The sequence below is a fragment of the Scyliorhinus torazame genome, chromosome 9 (assembly GCF_047496885.1).
Source record: "Scyliorhinus torazame isolate Kashiwa2021f chromosome 9, sScyTor2.1, whole genome shotgun sequence".
NCBI classification, from domain to species: Eukaryota; Metazoa; Chordata; class Chondrichthyes; order Carcharhiniformes; family Scyliorhinidae; genus Scyliorhinus; species Scyliorhinus torazame.
Genome location: NC_092715.1, coordinates 7659935 through 7677317, shown reverse-complemented (window position 1 = coordinate 7677317; position 17383 = coordinate 7659935). Strand labels below are relative to the sequence as shown.

Genomic DNA, 17383 nt, shown 5'->3' with positions numbered 1-17383 from the left:
TGGGGATTGAGGGTGATTTAGAGATGTGGATCAGAGATTGGCTAGCTGAAAGAAGACAGAGGGTGGTGGTTGATGGGAAATGTTCAGAATGGAGTTCAGTTACTAGTGGAGTACCACAAGGATCTGTTCTGGGGCCGTTGCTGTTTGTCATTTTTATCAATGACCTAGAGGAAGGCGCAGAAGGGTGGGTGAGTAAATTTGCAGACGATACTAAAGTCGGTGGTGTTGTCGATAGTGAGGAAGGAAGTAGCAGGTTACAGAGGGATATAGATAAGCTGCAGTGCTGGGCTGAGAGGTGGCAAATGGAGTTTAATGTAGAGAAGTGTGAGGTGATTCACTTTGGAAGGAATAACAGGAATGCGGAATATATGGCTCATGGTAAAGTTCTTGCAAGTGTGGATGAGCAGAGGGATCTAGGTGTCCATGTACATAGATCCCTGAAAGTTGCCACCCAGGTTGATAGGGTTGTGAAGAAGGCCTATGGAGTGTTGGCCTTTATTGGTAGAGGGATTGAGTTCCGGAGTCAGGAGGTCATGTTGCAGCTGTACAGAACTCTGGTACGGCCGCATTTGGAGTATTGCGTACAGTTCTGGTCACCGCATTATGGGAAGGACGTGGAGGCTTTGGAACGGGTGCAGAGGAGATTTACCAGGATGTTGCCTGGTATGGAGGGAAAATCTTATGAGGAAAGGCTGATGGACTTGAGGTTGTTTTCGTTAGAGAGAAGAAGGTTAAGAGGAGACTTAATAGAGGCATACAAAATGATCAGAGGGTTAGATAGGGTGGACAGTGAGAGCCTTCTCCCGCGGATGGATATGGCTGGCACGAGGGGACATAGCCTTAAACTGAGGGGTAATAGATATAGGACAGAGGTCAGAGGTAGGTTCTTTACGCAAAGAGTAGTGAGGCCGTGGAATGCCCTACCTGCTACAGTAGTGAACTCGCCAACATTAAGGGCATTTAAAAGTTTATTGGATAAACATATGGATGATAATGGTATAGTGTAGGTTAGATGGCTTTTGTTTCGGTGCAACATCGTGGGCCGAAGGGCCTGTACTGCGCTGTATTGTTCTATGTTAATTGAACGTTATTATGATGCCGGCGAGGGAGGGGGAGGCGGAGATAGTGGTGGCGATGGACGCTGAGAAAGCCTTCGATAGGGTAGAGTGGGGGTACCTGTGGGAGGTGCTGAAGAGGTTCGGGTTTGGGGAGGGGTTTGTCAGGTGGGTTAGGCTGTTGTATGAGGTCCCGATGGCGAGTGTGGCCACAAATAGGAGGAGGTCCGAGTACTTTTGGTTGCACCGAGGGACGAGACAGGGGTGTCCCCTGTCCCCCCTGCTCTTCGCACTGGCGATTGAACCCCTGGCTATGGCACTGAGAGTCGAGGAACTGGAGGGGGTTGGTGCGGGGTGGGGAGGAGCATAGGGTGTCGCTTTATGCGGACGACCTGCTGCTGTATGTGGCGGACCCGGTGAGAGGAATGCCAGAGGTAATGAGGATCCTTAGGGAATTCGGGGACTTTTCGGGGTACAAGCTCAATATGGGGAAGAGCGAGCTGTGCGTAGTTCAGCTAGGGGACCAGGAGAGGGGGATTGGCGAGCTCCCACTAAAAAGGGCGGAGAGGAGCTTCAGATATTTGGGGGTCCAGGTGGCCAGGAGCTGGGGGGCCCTGCATAGGCTTAACTTTACAAGTCTGGTGGAGCAAATGGAGGAGGAGTTCAAGAGGTGGGACGCGCTGCCGCTGTCCCTGGCGGGTAGGGTGCAGTCAATCAAAATGACGGTGCTCCCAAGGTTTTTGTTTCTGTTCCAGTGCCTCCCCGTGTTTATCCCGAAGGCTTTTTTCAGGCGGGTTAACAGGAGTATAATGGGGTTTGTGTGGGCGCGAGGGACTCCGAGGGTGAGAAGGGTGTTCCTGGAGCGGAGTAGAGATGGGGGGGGGGGGGGGCTGGCGCTGCCCAACCTCTGTGGGTACTACTAGGCCGCCAATGTGACAATGGTGCGCAAGTCGGTGATGGAGGGGGAGGGGGCTGCATGGAAGAGGCTGGAGACGGCGTCTTGTGTGGGTACGAGTCTGGGGGCGCTGGCAACGGAGCCGCTGCCGCTCCCTCCAAGGAGGTATACCACGAGCCCGGTGGTGGTGGCGGCCCTCAAAATTTGGGGGCAGTGGAGGCGGCATAGGGGGGAAGTTAGGGCCTCGGCGTGGACCCCATTATGGGGGAACCACCGGTTCACCCCAGGAAGAACAGTTGGAGGGTTTTCGGGGTGGCACAGGGCAGGCATACGAAAGTTGGGGGACTTGTTTGTGGACGGGAAGTTCGCGAGCTTGGGTGAGCTGGAGGAGAAGTACGGGCTCCCCCCGGGGAACACCTTCAGGTACTTACAGGTAAGGGCGTTTGCCAGACGGCAGGTGGTGGAATTCCCGCGGCTACTGCCACACACAGTACAGGACAGGGTGCTCTCGGGGGGGTGGGTGGGAGTGGGGAAGATCTCGGAAACTTACCAGGTGATGCAGGAGGAAGAGGAGGCCTCGGTGGTGGAGTTGAAAGGTAAGTGGGAGGAGGAGTTGGGAGAGGAGATCGAAGAGGGGATGTGGGCAGATGCCCTGGGGAGGGTGAACTCTTCCTCTTCGTGCGCGAGGCTCAGCCTCATACAGTTTAAGGTGCTGCACAGGCACACATGACCGGGACAAGGATGAGCTGGTTCTTTGGGGGTGAGGACAGGTGTGTTAGGTGCTCAGGGAGCCCAGCAAACCACACCCATATGTTCTGGGCATGCCCAGCGCTGGAGGAATTTTGGAAGGGCGTAGCGAGGACGGTGTCGAGGGTGGTAGGATCCAGGGTCAAACCGGGCTGGGGGCTCGCAATATTTGGGGTGGCAGAGGAGCCGGGAGTGCAGGAGGCGAAAGAGGCCGGAATTCTGGCCTTTGCGTCCCTGGTAGCCCGGCGAAGGATTCTCCTTCAGTGGAAAGATACGAGGCCCCCAAGCGTGGAATCCTGGATCAGCGATATGGCGGGGTTTATTAAATTGGAGAGGGTGAAATTCGCCTTGAGAGGGTCGGTACAAGGGTTCTTCAGGCGGTGGCAACCGTTCTTAGACTTCCTGGCAGAACGCTAGACATTGGTCAATGGCAGCAGCAGCTCGGGGGGGGGGGGGTTACTTTATTTTTGTTTATGTTATTTACACTGGAGGGTCTGAGGGGGTGTATACACCTGTTGTGTTAAGTCGGGGTGTTAATGTTAATTTATTATTTATGTAGGGGGGGGAGGGGTTTGGGGGGTTGCTGTTTTAGATTGTGTTTTGTACTTAACCCTGTTGGGTTCTTTTTTCTTTCTCATTTTGTTATTGATATTTTATGAAAACCTTTTATAAAAATTATTTTTAAAAAAAAAGAATCTGCCTTAAAAATACTCAAAGACATTGCTTTATCTGCCTTTTGTTCCAAAGATTCACGGCCCTCAGGGAATTTTTTAAATTAATTTATTCTTTCTCCCACTCTCTGTCCTAAGTAGGTGTGGTGAATGTATTATAGTAACCATTCACCACTGTATTACACTGTATCACGCTGTTGCCCATGTGGGCTCCACCTATGGGCCATTGTACTGTACTACATGGAATGTATCATGTTGGTGCCCTTGTGGGCCCTGGCTCCGCCCCCTTGAGGGGAGGTATAAAGAGCAGCTGCCCTGTAGGTGGCTCTCACTAGCAGAGCAGTCGCAGGCAGGCACTGTTCTAGTCGATTAAAGCCTCTGCTCACTTCAACTCTCTGTCTCGCGTGAATTGATGGTCGCATCAATTTAATCGACTACAACATCGCGATGGAAGCAGCCCTCAAACCTGACCGACTGGAACTTGACCCACAGGCCGCGGAGGCCAAAGGGATTTTTCCACACTGGCTCCGCTGTTTCGAGGCCTACCTCGCCGCCTCCTCCTCGCCTTCCGTCACCGACGATCAGAAGCTCAGCCTCCTCCACGCCCGGGTGAGCCATCGAATCTCTGTACAACTCGAGGAAGCGTCCACACACACGGACGCCCTCGCGATGCTGAAGCGCCCATACGTGAGGCCGGTGAACAAAGTGTTCGCGCGGCATCTCCTTACCACTCGCCGCCAACACCCCGGGGAATCGCTGGAGGAGTACCTACGCGACCTCAAAGTCCTCGCATGAAGCTGCAACTACCATGTGTATGAAGGAAAAGCAGTGGATGTAGTGTACATGGATTTTAGTAAGGCATTTGATAAGGTTCCCCATGGTAGGCTTATGCAGAAAGTAAGGAGGCATGGGATAGTGGGAAATTTGGCCAGTTGGATAACGAACTGGCTAACCGATAGAAGTCAGAGAGTGGTGGTGGATGGCAAATATTCAGCCTGCATCCCAGTTACCAGTGGCGTACCGCAGGGATCAGTTGTGGGTCCTCTGCTCTTTGTGATTTTGATTAATGACTTGGATGAGGGAGTTGAAGGGTGGGTCAGTAAATTTGCAGACGATACGAAGATTGGTGGAGTTGTGGATAGTAAGGAGGGCTGTTGTCGGCTGCAATGAGACATAAATAGGATGCAGAGCTGGGCTGAGAAGTGGCAGATGGAGTTTAACTCTGAAAAGTGTGAGGTTGTCCATTTTGGAAGGACAAATATGAATGCGGAATACAGGGTTAACGGTAGGGTTCTTGACAAAGTGGAGGAGCACAGAGATCTTGGGGGTCTATGTTCATACATCTTTGAAAGTTGCCACTCAAGTGGATAGAGCTGTGAAGAAGGCCTATGGTGTGCTAGCGTTCATTAACAGAGGGATTGAATTTAAGAGCCGTGAGGTGATGATGCAGCTGTACAAAACTTTGGTAAGGCCACATTTGGAGTACTGTGTACAGTTCTGGTCGCCTCATTTTAGGAAGGATGTGGAAGCTTTGGAAAAGGTGCAAAGGAGATTTACCAGGACGTTGCCTGGAATGGGGAGTAGGTCTTACGAGGAAAGGTTGAGGGTGCTGGGCCTTTTCTCATTAGAACAGAGAAGGATGAGGGGCGACTTGATAGAGGTTTATAAGATGATCAGGGGAATAGATAGAGTAGGCAGTCAGAGATTTTTTCCCCGGGTGGAACAAACCATTACAAGGGGACATAAATTTAAGGTGAATGGTGGAAGATAAAGGGGGGGATGTCAGAGGTAGGTTCTTTACCCAGAGAGTAGTGGGGGCATGGAATGCACTGCCTGTGGAAGTAGTTGAGTCGGAAACATTAGGGACCTTCAAGCAGCTGTTGGATAGGTACATGGATTACGGTAGAATGATATAGTGTAGATTTATTTGTTCTTAAGGGCAGCACGGTAGCATTGTGGATAGCACAATTGCTTCACAGCTCCAGGGTCCCAGGTTCGATTCCGGCTTGGGTCACTGTCTGTGTGGAGTCTGCACATCCTCCCCGTGTGTGCGTGGGTTTCCTCCGGGTGCTCCGGTTTCCTCCCACAGTCCAAAGATGTGCAGGTTAGGTGGATTGGCCATGATAAATTGCCCTTAGTGTCCAAAATTGCCCTTAGTGTTGGGTGAGGTTACTGGGTTATGGGGATAGGGTGGAGGTGTTGACCTTGGGTAGGGTGCTCTTTCCAAGAGCTGGTGCAGACTCGATGGGCCGAATGGCCTCCTTCTGCACTGTAAATTCTATGATAACCTATGATTAATCTAGGACAAAGGTTTGGCACAATATCGTGGGCCGAAGGGCCTGTTCTGTGCTGTACTTTTCTATGTTCTATGTACTAGGCCATCACAGCCTCTCAACATATCGAACTCACCGTCCGGGATGCCTACGTGGCAGGAGTCCGGTCCAACTCCGGCAGACAGCACCTGCTCGAGAAAGGCACCCTCGACCTAGAAGAGACGGTAAAACTAGCCACCTCCCTAGAAGTAGCGTTCCAAAGCTTCAACGCGTTCCCCGCCTGATCACGCGACCCCCTCGTGGATACCCGACCAGAGGGTGCCCCAGGCCTATGCCGTGCGGCTGCCCGCCCAACCCGGGGGAGCTACCCTGCTATTTCTGTGGCCAGCACCAGCACCCCAGGCAGCGTTGCCCGGCTCGGAACGCGAACTGCAGCGACGGCGGCAAAAAGGGACACTTCGCCAAAGTTTGCCTGGCCAGGTCCAAATCCTCCAAGTCGCAGGCCCGACTTCCAGACTCACAGGCCCGCAGACCCCGCAGCGTGGCTGCCGGCTCCGCCCCCTCCGGACGCGTCATCTGCCTCGTGTTGTCCGTGGGGGCAGCCATCTTCAACCCCGCACACCATATGCGACTCACGGGGGCCGCCACCTTGGCCACCGTCTCCCACGCGGTCCGCCACGTGCGACTCATGGGGGCCGCCATCTTGGATGTCATCTTCCTCACCGCTTGACACTTGCGACCGACGGGGGCCGCCATCTTGGACGCCATCTGCAACGCTGCTCGACACATGCAACCGACGGGGCGGCCATCTTGGGACCACTCCATCACCTCAGACCACGCCGGCTACCCGCAACTCAGCGCGGTCACCCTCGGCCTGTCACGACCAAAACACCTCCGGAACTCCATGATGACCGTCCGGGTCAATGGACACGAAACGCCTTGCCTGTTTGACTGCGGGAGCACGGAGAGCTTCATTCACCCAGGCACAGTAAGTCACTTCTCGCTCCAAATCTTCCCCGCACTTCAAACAATCTCCCTCACTCCGGATCGCACTCAGTGCAGATCCAGGGGTGCTGTGTCGCAAGCCTCGCGATACAGGGCGCCGAGTATGCCAATTTTAAATTATATGTACTCCCCAATCTCTGCGCTCCTCTCCTGTTGGGACCGGATTTCCAGTGCAACCTCAGGAGCCTAACCCTGAAGTTTGGCGGGCCCCTACCCCCACTCACCGTATGTAGCCTCGCGACCCTGAAAGTGGACCCTCCCCCGCTCTTCGCAAATCTCACTGCCGACTGCAAACCAGTCACCACCAGAAGCAGGCGGTACAGCATCCAGGACAGGACTTTTATCAGGTCCGAGGTCCAGCGACTCTTGCGGGAGGGAGTCATCGAGGCAGCAATAGCCTCGAGGTGGTGGTCGTCAGGACCGGGGAAAAGAACCGGATGGTTGTTGATTACAGCCAAACCATAAACCGGTACATGCACCTCGATGCGTACCCCTTTCCCCGGATCGCAGACATGCTCAATCAGATCGCGCACTACCGGGTGTTCTCCACGGTGGATCTGAAGTCTGCGTACCACCAGCTCCCAATCCGCCCGGAGGACCACCACTACACGGCTTTTGAGGCAGACGGCCGCCTCCTTCACTTCCTCCGGGTCCCCTTTGGCGTCACGAACGGGGTCTCGGTCTTCCAAAGAACGATGGACCGAATGGTGGACCAGTACGGGCTACGGGCCACATTTCCCTACTTGGACAATGTCACCATCTGCGGCCACGACCAGCAGGACCACGAGTCAACCTCCAGAAATTTCTCCAAACTGCCCAAGCCCTCAACCTCACTTACAACAAGGAGAAATGCGTTTTCCGCACCACCAGACTAGCCATCCTCGGCTACGTCGTGGAAAACGGAGTTCTAGGGCCCGACCCCGGCCGTATGCACCCCGTCCTGCAACTCCCCTTCCCCACTGACCCAAGGCCCTGAAAAGGTGCCTCGGGTTCTTTTCCTATTGAAAGATGAAAATTAAATGAAGATCGCTTATTGTCACAAGTAGACTTTAATGAAGTTACTGTCAAAAGCCCCTAGTCGCCACATTCCGGCGCCTGTTCGGGGAGGCTGGTACAGGAATTGAACCGTGCTGCTGGCCTGCCTTGGTCTGCTTTAAAAGCCAGCGATTTACCCCTGTGCTAAACCAGCCCCTGGTTTTACGCCCAGTGGGTCCCCAACTATGCGGACAAAGCCTGCCCACTGATCAAAGCTACCACCTTCCCACTGGCGGTAGAAGGCCTGGCGGGCATCAAGGCAGATATCGCCACAGCCGCGATGCGTGCGGTGGACGAGTCCGTCCCCTTCCAGGCGGAGAGCGACGCGTCAGAGGTCGCCCTCGCCCCCACCCTTAACCAGGCAGGCAGGCCGGTAGCATTTTTCTCCCGTACCCTCAACGCCTCCGAAATTCCGCACTCCTCAGTCGAAAAAGAAGCCAAAGTCATAGTGGAAGCCGTGTGGCACTGGAGGCACTACCTCGCTGGTAGGAGGTTTACCCTCGTCACCAACCAACGGTCGGTAGCCTTCATGGTTGATAATACGCAGCGGGGCAAGATCAAGAACGATAAGATCTTGAGGTGGAGGATCGAACTCTCCACCTATAATTATGATACCGTATATCGTCCTTGGGAAGCTCAACGAGTCCCCAGATGCCCTGTCCCACGGCACATGCGCCAGCGCGCAAGATGACCGACTACGTGCTATCCACGATGACTTCTGCCACCCGGGGATCACCCGGCTTCTCCACTACATCAAGGCCCGCAACCTGCCCGACTCCACCGAGGAGGTCAGAGCCATGACCAGGGACTGCCCAATCTGTGCGGAGTGCAAGCCGCACTTCTATCGACTGGATAAGGCCCACCTGGTGAAGGTGTCCCGGCCCTTTGAGCGCCTCAGTATCGACTTCAAAGGGCCCCTCCCCTCCACCGACCGCAACACGTATTTCCTCAACGTCGTTGACGAGTATTCCCGTTTCCCCTTTGCAATCCCCTGCCCCGAACCACGGCCACTGTCATTAAGGCCCTACATAGTGTCTTCACCTTGTTCGGTTTCCCCACTTACGTCCACAGTGACCGATGCTCCTCGATTATGAGCGACGAACTGCGTCAGTACCTGCTCAGTAAGGGCATCGCCTCGAACAGGACTACGAGCTACAACCCCCGGGGAAACGGGCAGGTGGAGAGGGAGAACGCAACGGGTATGGAAGGCCGTCCTCCTGGCCCTACGGTCTAAGAATCTCCCAGTTTCCCACTGGCAGGGGGTTCTCCCCGACACGCTCCACTCCATTAGGCTGGTTTAGCACAGGGCTAAATCGCTGGCTTTGAAAGCAGACCAAGGCCGGCCAGCAGCACGGTTCAATTCCCGTACCAGCCTCCCCGAACAGGCGCCGGAATGTGGCGACTAGGGGCTTTTCACAGTAACTTCATTTGAAGCCTACTTGTGACAATAAGCGATTTTCATTACGTCCCTCCTTTGCACGGCCACGAACGAGACCCCTCATGACTGCCTGCTTGTTTTCCCCAGGAAATCCACCTCCCGGGTCTCGCTTCCGTCCTGGCTGAAGACACCGGGACCCGTCCTGCTCCGCAAACTCGTCAGGAGCCATAAGTCCGACCCCCTGGTCGAGAGGGCCAGCTCCTATATACCAACCCCCAGTACGCATACATCAAACACCCCGACGGCCGACAGGATACGGTCCCCGTCGGGACCTGGTACCCGCAGGTTCCACCACCACCTACCCCCCCAACCTATGCCGACCAGCGCCCCCACCCCTACATGGCCTCCACACCCCCTCCTATACTCCCTCCCCCCTTCGCCGACCCACAGGAATGAAGCTCCTGAAGACACACTCCCGGAGTCCACGCCTGTGCCCGCACCGACGAGCTCGACACCCATGCCCGCACCGACGAGCTCGACACCCATGCCCGCTGCGATACCAGAGCTCCGGCGATCGCAGCGCACGGTCAGGGCACCGGACAGACTGAATCTGTGAACCCTTCACCCCCGCCGGACTTCATTTTTTTAACAGGGGGTGAATGTGGTGAACGTATTGTACTAACCATTCACCACTGTATTACACTGTACATGCTGTTGCCCATGTGGGCTCCACCTATGGACCATTGTACAATATTACACAGAATGTATCATGTTGGTGCACTTGTGGGCCCGCCCCTGGCTCCGCCCCCTTGAGGGGAGGCATAAAGAACAGCTGCCCTGTAGGCGGCCCTCACTAGCAGAGCAGTCGCAGGCAGGCACTGTTCTAGTTGATTAAAGCCTCTGTTCACTTCAACTCTCTGTCTCGCGTGAATTGATGGCCGCATCAGTGGGTGACTCCTTTATTTAAAAAGTGACCCGAGTTCTAGATTCTTCCACAAGAGGAAACATCCTCTCCACACCCACCCTGTCAACACCCCTCAGGATCTGAAAGGTTTCAATGACGTCGCCTCTTACTCTTCTAAACTCCAGTGGATCCAATCCTAACCTCTCCAACCAATCCTCATAAAGCCAACCCTCCCATTCCTGGTATTTGTCCAGTAAACCTTCTCTGAACAGCTTCCAACTCCTTCACATCTTTCCTCAAATAAAGTGACCAATCCTGTGCACAATACTCTGGGTGTGGTCTGACCAATACACTGTACAACAGCAGAGTAACCCACCCCAGCCCCAATTCCCTCACAATGAACAATAACATTTGGTTAACTTTCCCAAATACTTGCTGCACCTGTATATCAACCTTTTGTGATTCATGCACTTGGACGCCCAGGTCCCTCTGTACCTCAGAGTCTGCAATCTCGCAGATAATAAACTTTAAAAATTCTGGCTAAAACTCATAGAATCATTGAATTCACAGAGCAGGAGGCCGCCATTTGGTCATCGAGTCTGCACGGTCCTTGAAACTAACATTCTACTTAAGCCCACACCTCTACCCAATCTCCGTAACCCAATAACCCCACACAACCGTTTTGGTCACTAAGGGCAATTTATCACGGCCAATCCACCTAACCTGCACATCTTTGGACCGTGGGAGGAAACCGGAGCACCCGGAGGAAACCCACGCACACACGGGGAGAACGTGCAGACTCAGCACAGACAGTGACCAAGCCGGGAATCGAAGCCAGATCCCTGGCGCTGTGAAGCAACAGTGCTAACCACTGTGTTACACGAGGCTAGATACAGAGTAAAGTTCCCTCTACACTGTCCGCATCAAACATTCCCAGGACAGGTACAGCACGGGGTTAGATACAGAGTAAAGCTCCCTCTACACTGTCCCCATCAAACACTCCCAGGACAGGTACAGCACCGGGTTAAATACAGAGTAAAGCTCCCTCTACACTTTCCCCATCAAACACTCCCAGGACAGGCAGAGCATGGGGTTAGATACAGAGTAAAGCTCCCTCTACACTGTCCCCATCAAACACTCCCAGGACAGGTACAGCACGGGGTTAGATACAGAGTAAACTTCCCTCTACACTGTCCCCATCAAACACCCCCAGGACAGGAATAGCACAGGGTTAGATACAGAGTATAGCTCCCTCTACACTGTCCCCATAAAACACTCCCAGGACAGGTACAGCACGGGGTTAGACACAGAGTAAAGCTCCCTCTACACTGTCCTCATCAAACACTCCCAGGACAGGTACAGCACGGGGTTAGATACAGAGTAAAGCTCCTGCTACACTGTCCTCATCAAACACTCCCAGGACAGTTACAGCACGGGGTTAGATACAGAGTAAAGCTCCCGCTACACTGTCCCCATCAAACACTCTCAGGGCAAGTACAGCATGAGGTTAGATATAAGAACAAAGAACAAAGAAATGTACAGCACAGGAACAGGCCCTTCGGCCCTCCAAGCCCGTGCCGACCATGCTGCCCGACTAAACTACAATCTTCTACACTTCCTGGGTCCGTATCCCTCTATTCCCATCCTATTCATGTATTTGTCAAGATGCCCCTTAAATGTCACTATCGGCCCTGCTTCCACCACCTCCTCCGGTAGCGAGTTCCAGGCACCCACTACCCTCTGCGTAAAAAACTTGCCTCGTACATCTACTCTAAACCTTGCCCCTCTCACCTTAAACCTATGCCCCCTAGTAATTGACCCCTCTACCCTGGGGAAAAGCCTCTGACTATCCACTCTGTCTATGCCCCTCATAATTTTGTAGACCTCGATCAGGTCTCCCCTCAATCTCCTTTGTTCCAGTGAGAACAAACCGAGTTTGTTCAACCGCTCCTCATAGCTAATGCCCTCCATACCAGGCAACATTCTGGTAAATCTCTTCTCCACCCTCTCTAAAACCTCCACATCCTTCTGGTAGTGTGGCGACCAGAATTGAACACTATACTCCAAGTGTGGCCTAACTAAGGTTCTATACAGCTGCAACATGACTTGCCAATTCTTATACTCAATGCGCCGGCCAATGAAGGCAAGCATGCCGTTTGCTTTCTTGACTACCTTCTCCACCTGTGTTGCCCCTTTCAATGACCTGTGGACGTGTACTCCTAGATCTCTTTGACTTTCAATACTCTTGAGGGTTCTACCATTCACTGTATATTCCCTACCTGCATTAGACCTTCCAAAATGCATTACCTCACATTTTTCCGGATTAAACTCCATCCGCCAACTCTCCGCCCAAGTCTCCAAACAATCTAAATCCTGCTGTATCCTCTAACAATCCTCATCGCTATCCGCAATTCCACCAACCTTTGTGTCGTCTGCAAACTTACTAATCAGACCAGTTACATTTTCCTCCAAATCATTTATATATACTACAAAGAGCAAAGGTCCCAGCACTGATCCCTGTGGAACACCACTGGTCACAGCCCTCCAATTAGAAAAGCATCCTTCCATTGCTACTCTCTGCCTTCTATGACCTAGCCAGTTCTGTATCCACCTTGCCAGCTCCCCCCTGATCCCGTGTGACTTCACCTTTTGTACTAGTCTACCATGAGGGACCTTGTCAAAGGCCTTACTGAAGTCCATATAGACAACATCCACTGCCCTACCTGCATCCATCATCTTAGTGACCGCCTCGAAAAACTCTATCAAGTTAGTGAGACACGACCTCCCCTTCACAAAACCATGCTGCCTCTCACTAATACGTCCATTTACTTCCAAATGGGAGTAGATCCTATCACGAAGAATTCTCTCCAGTAATTTCCCTACCACTGAAGTAAGGCTCACCGGCCTGTAGTTCCCTGGATTATCCTTGCTACCCTTCTTAAACAGAGGAACAACATTGGCTATTGTACAGTCCTCCGGGGCATCCCCTGAAGACAGTGAGGATCCAAAGATTTCTGTCAAGGCCTCAGCAATTTCCTCTCCAGCCTCCTTCGGTATTCTGGGGTAGATCCCATCAGGCCCTGGGGACTTATCTACCTTAATATTTTTTAAGACACCCAACACCTCGTCTTTTTGGATCTCAATGTGACCCAGGCTATCTACACACCCTTCTCCAGACTCAACATCTACCAATTTATTCTCATTGGTGAATACTGATGCAAAGTATTCATTTAGTACCTCGCCCATTTCCTCTGGCTCCACACATAGATTCCCTTGCCTATCCTTCAGTGGGCCATCCCTTTCCCTGGCTACCCTCTTGCTTTTTATGTACGTGCAAAAAGCCTTGGGATTTTCCTTAACCCTATTTGCCAATGACTTTTCGTGACCCCTTCTAGCCCTCCTGACTCCTTGCTTAAGTTTCTTCCCACTTTTCTTATATTTCACGCAGGCTTCGTCTGTTCCCAGCCTTTTAGCCCTGACAAATGCCTCCTTTTTCTTTTTGACGAGGCCTACAATATCTCTCGTTATCCAAGGTTCCCGAAAATTGCCGTATTTATCCTTCTTCCTCACAGGAACATGCCGGTCCTGAATTCCTTTCAACTGACACTTGAAAGCCTCCCACATGTCAGATGTTGATTTGCCCTCGAACATCTGCCCCCAATCTATGTTCTTCAGTTCCCGCCTAATATTGTTATAATTAGCCTTCCCCCAATTTAGCACATTTATCCTAGGACCACTCTTATCCTTGTCCACCAGAACTTTAAAACTTACTGAATTGTGGTCACTGTTACCGAAATGCTCCCCTACTGAAACATCTACCACCTGGCCGGGCTCATTCCCCAATACCAGGTCCAGTACCGGCCCTTCCCTAGTTGGACTGTCTACATATTGTTTTAAGAAGCCCTCCTGGATGCTCCTTACAAACTCCGCCCGTCTAAGCCCCTGGCACTAAGTGAGTCCCAGTCAATATTGGGGAAGTTGAAGTCTCCCATCACAACAACCCTGTAAAGCTCCCTCGACACTGTCCCCATCAAACACTCCCAGCACAGGTACAGCACAGGGTTAGATACAGAGTAAAGCTCCCACTACACTGTTCCCATCAAACATTCCCAGGACAGGTACAGCACGTGGTTAGATACAGAGTAAAGCTCCCTCCACACTGTCTCCATCAAACACTCCTAGGACAGGTACAGCACGGGGTTAGATACAGAGTAAAGCTCCCTCTACACTGTCCCCATCAAACACTCCCAGGACAGGTACAGCACGGGGTTAGATACAGAGTAAAGCTCCGTCTACACTGTCCCCATCAAACACTGCCAGGACAGGTACAGCACGGGGTTAGATACAGAGTAAAGCTTCCTCCACACTGTCCCCATCAAACATTCCCAGGACAGGTACAGCACGTGGTTAGATACAGAGTAAAGCTCCCACCACACTGTCCCCATCAAACACTCCCAGGACAGGTACAGCATGGGTGTAGATACAGAGTAAAGCTCCCTCTACACTGTCCCCATCAAACACTCCCAGGACAGGTACAGCAGGTGGTTAGATACAGAGTAAAGCTCCCTCTACACTGTCCCCATCTAACACTCCCAGGGCAGGTACAGTACGGGGTTAGATACAGAGTAAAGCTCCCTCTACACTGTCCCCATCTAACACTCCCAGGACAGGTACAGCACGGGGTTAGATACAGAGTAAAGCTCCCTCTACACTGTCCCCATCAAACACTCCCAGGACAGGTACAGCACGGGGTTAGATACAGAGTAAAGCTCCCTCTACACTGACCCCATCAAACACTCCCAGGGCAGGTACAGCACGAGGTTAGATACAGAGTAAAGCTCCGTCTACACTGTCCCCATCAAACACTGCCAGGACAGGTACAGCACGGGGTTAGATACAGAGTAAAGCTTCCTCCACACTGTCCCCATCAAACATTCCCAGGACAGGTACAGCACGTGGTTAGATACAGAGTAAAGCTCCCAGCACACTGTCCCCATCAAACACTCCCAGGACAGGTACAGCATGGGTGTAGATACAGAGTAAAGCTCGCTCTACACTGTCCCCATCAAACACTCCCAGGACAGGTACAGCAGGTGGTTAGATACAGAGTAAAGCTCCCTCTACACTGTCCCCATCTAACACTCCCAGGGCAGGTACAGTACGGGGTTAGATACAGAGTAAAGCTCCCTCAAAACTGTCCCCATCTAACACTCCCAGGACAGGTACAGCACGGGGTTAGATACAGAGTAAAGCTCCCTCTATACTGTCCCCATCAAACACTCCCAGGACAGGTATAACACGGGGTTAGATACAGAGTAAAGCTCCCTCTACACTGTCCCCATCAAACACTCCCAGGACAGGTACAGCACGTGGTTAGATACAGATAAAGCTCCCACCACACTGTCCCCATCAAACACTCCCAGGACAGGTCCAGCTCGGGGTTAGATACAGAGTAAAGCTCCCTCTACACTGTCCCCATCAAACATTCCCAGGACAGGTACAGCAGGTGGTTAGATACAGAGTAAAGCTCCCTCTACACTGTCCCCATCTAACACTCCCAGGGCAGGTACAGTACGGGGTTAGATACAGAGTAAAGCTCCCTCTAAACTGTCCCCATCAAACACTCCCAGGACAGGTACAGCACGGGGTTAGATACAGAGTAAAGCTCCCTCTACACTGTCCCCATCATACACTCCCAGGACAGGTACAGCACGTGGTTAGATACAGAGTAAAGCTCCCACCACACTGTCCCCATCAAACACTCCCAGGACAGGTACAGCACGGGTTAGATACAGAGGAAAGCTCCCTCTACACTGTCCCCATCAAACATTCCCAGGACAGGTACAGCAGGTGGTTAGATACCGAGTAAAGCTCCCTCTACACTGTCCCCATCAAACACTCCCAGGACAGGTACAGCACGGGGTTAGATACAGAGTAAAGCTCCCTCTACACTGTCCCCATCAAACACTCCCAAGACAGGTACAGCACAGAGTTAGATACAAAGTATAGCTCCCTCTACACTGTCCCCATCAAACACTCCCAGGACAAGTACAGCACCGGGTTAGTTACAGAGTAAAGCTCCCTCTACACTGTCCTCATCAAACACTCCCAGGACAGGTACAGCAGGTGGTTAGATACAGAGTAAAGCTCCCTCTACACTGTCCCCATCAAACACTCCCAGGGCAGGTACAGCACGGGGTTAGATACAGAGTAAAGCTCCCTCTACACTGTCCCCATCAAACACTCCAGGACAGGTACAGCACGGGGTTAGATACAGAGTAAAGCTCCCTCTACACTGTCCCCATCTAACACTCCCAGGACAGGTACAGCACGGGGTTAGATACAGAGTAAAGCTCCCTCTACACTGTCCCCATCAAACACTCCCAGGACAGGTACAGCACCGGGTTAGATACAGAGTAAAGCTCCCGCTACACTGTCCCCATCAAACACTCCCAGGACAGGTACAGCATGGGGTTAGATACAGAGTATAGCTCCCTCTACACTGTCCCCATCTAACACTCCCAGGACAGGTACAGCACGGGGTTAGATACAGAGTAAAGCTCCCTCTATACTGTCCCCATCAAACACTCCCAGGCCAGGTACAGCACGGGGTTAGATACAGAGTAAAGCTCCCGCTACACTGTCCCCATCAAACACTCCCAGGACAGGTACAGCACGGGGTTAGATACAGAGTAAAGCTCCCTCTACACTGTCCCCATCAAACACTCCCAGGACAGGTACAGCACCGGGTTAGATACAGAGTAAAGCTCCCGCTACACTGTCCCCATCAAACACTCCCAGGACAGGTACAGCATGGGGTTAGATACAGAGTATAGCTCCCTCTACACTGTCCCCATCTAACACTCCCAGGACAGGTACAGCACGGGGTTAGATACAGAGTAAAGCTCCCTCTATACTGTCCCCATCAAACACTCCCAGGCCAGGTACAGCACGGGGTTAGATACAGAGTAAAGCTCCCGCTACACTGTCCCCATCAAACACTCCCAGGGCAGGTACAGCACGGGGATAGATACAGAGTAAAGCTCCCTCTCCACTGTCCCCATCTAACACTCCCAGGACAGGTACAGCACGGGGTTAGATACAGAGTAAAGCTGCCTCTCACTGTCCCCATCAAACACTCCCAGGACAGGTACAGCACGGGGTTAGATACAGAGTAAAGCTCCCTCTCACTGTCCCCATCAAACACTCCCGGGACAGGTACAGCACGGGGTTAGATACAGAATGCTGTAGTAAAATGGGTAGAACTGGTTGAATTGTTTGTTGGCTATAATCCTGTACATTTGATCAATATTTCCTCTAACTTTTATTCTACACGTCTGATGATTCAGTTGACCTCTAGGGGCAGGGTTCACTGTTCCTACGCATTGGATGGTCAAGTTGAATGTCAACTTAAAAAGTC

At 52.4% G+C, this 17383-nt stretch overlaps 1 protein-coding gene across 1 annotated transcript in view; it reads right to left on the bottom strand.

Moving 5' to 3' along the window:
* Nucleotides 1–17383, bottom strand: part of LOC140429943 (ciliogenesis and planar polarity effector 1-like) — a 687141-nt gene that overhangs the window by 17398 nt on the left and 652360 nt on the right. The gene's annotated exons all lie outside the window — the stretch shown is intronic.